General features: G+C 37.9%; 1 non-coding gene across 1 annotated transcript; it reads left to right on the top strand.

Moving 5' to 3' along the window:
* The first annotated feature begins 581 nt into the window (after positions 1 to 581).
* On the top strand, positions 582 to 688 carry LOC149008687 (small nucleolar RNA R71). The gene has a single exon (XR_016175351.1). It is a non-coding gene; the product is annotated as a small nucleolar RNA R71 (small nucleolar RNA).
* The last annotated feature ends 974 nt before the right edge of the window (positions 689 to 1,662 follow it).

Here is a 1,662-nt window from a genome sequence, read left to right as displayed (position 1 = left end):
CATTCCTATAGGCATTTTGGTGCATATTAAATGGAGGCGGCCTATAAGGTATTTGATTAGAGGGATTGGGCATTGATTTTCACCATCCTGGGTTGTAGGCATTGGAATATGGATCATTACCCAATTTAGAGACTCCTTGGGCCAAATGTGCATGCTCCTTAACAAACTCAGGGTATTGTGTAGCCAAATAGCAGTCAGTGCAATGATGGGATAGGCTAGAACATAAAGCACATGCTTCAATCTGATTAGGTGGAGAAGAACTTGTAGGAAGTGGAGATGGGGTTTGTTGTCCTAATGACAAGAGATAATCCAATTTCTTAGATAATAAGTCAACCTTAGCACTCATCTCAATGGTAGGATTGATCTCATAGAGACTGCTCCTCTTTGGTGGCCCAATGGATGGAATCTCAGTCCTAGCTGCTGAAGCATGGTGTTGGGAGGTTTCACTAAGGGTCTTAAAAAGTTCCCATGCCTCATTCTCATTCTTGTGCATGAAAGTCCCACCACAAGAAGAATCAACCATTTGCCTATGTCGGTCTCTAAAGCCATCATAAAAGCATTGAACCAATTGCCATTTAGGAATAGCATGATGGGGGCACTTTCTAAGCAATTCTTTTAATCTTTCCCAGGCCTCATGAAATTGTTCTCTTTCTTGTTGGGAGAAACTCGTTATCGCTCTCCTAATGCTATTGGTATGGCCAATGGGAAAGAACTTTTTAAGGAACTCCTGTTGCATTTCTACCCAAGTGGAAATTTCAACATTGTCCAAAAAATGAAGCCAATGCTTAGCTTTATCTCTAAGGGAGAATGGGAAAAGAAGTAACCTTAAAGCATCAACTGAGAGGTTTTGAATTTTAATCGTGGAAGACACCTCTAAAAACTCATCTAAGTGCTTATAAGGCTCTTCATTGGCATGTCCATAAAAAGATGGTAGCATTTGAATCACACTAGATTTGATCTCATATTGAGCTGCCTCTATGTTAGGCAACTTAATACAAGAAACCGGAGTATATATCGTTGGAATGAAATGCTCACTCAAAGGCCTCATTGGATGCTCATAGTTTGCCATGGTTCTTTGCTTTCTAAGGTTGGCCAAAGTCTCTTCTAACTCTAAGTCAAGTGGAGTCAACTCAGGGTTTAGGGACCAACGATCATGCATGCACACAGAAGAATAAAAAAAAGAATAAGCTAAATAAGGAAAATTAAAAGAAAATAACTATAGCAAAAGGGAGAGTTTAGGACGTACCTAAAGCGCAATCCACGTGATCTTTCGAACAAAAGTTACACATGTGGGATTTGAGGGATGGGGATTTTTAAAAATTAACCTAAACAACCCAATCTAATGCAAATATTACAATTGAAAAGTCTTAAATACAATTATATCTAAGAAAGAAAAGATAACAACCTAAACTAATTATCGAATCGCTACTTTTGCAGTTACCTACAAAACAAAAGAAAAAGAGATTAGTTAAATAAGCAAAGAAAAATTAAAAAATTAAAAACACTAAAATTACTCTAAAAATTATGCCTAATTGACAAAAATCAATCCTAGCAACCGTGCTTTGGTTCCCCGGCAACGGCGCCAAAATTTGATCGTGTCGCTAACCAATCAAAAAAAAAATCTTATACTAATCTAGCAAGCAGAAAGTACGGGGTCGAACT

The sequence above is a fragment of the Hakea prostrata genome, chromosome 8, assembly GCF_041222555.1.
Source record: "Hakea prostrata isolate BN-2017 chromosome 8, UWA_Hpros_2, whole genome shotgun sequence".
Lineage (NCBI taxonomy): Eukaryota > Viridiplantae > Streptophyta > Magnoliopsida > Proteales > Proteaceae > Hakea > Hakea prostrata.
The sequence above is the reverse complement of the archived record's forward strand: the minus strand, read 5'-3'. Positions and strand labels throughout refer to the sequence as shown.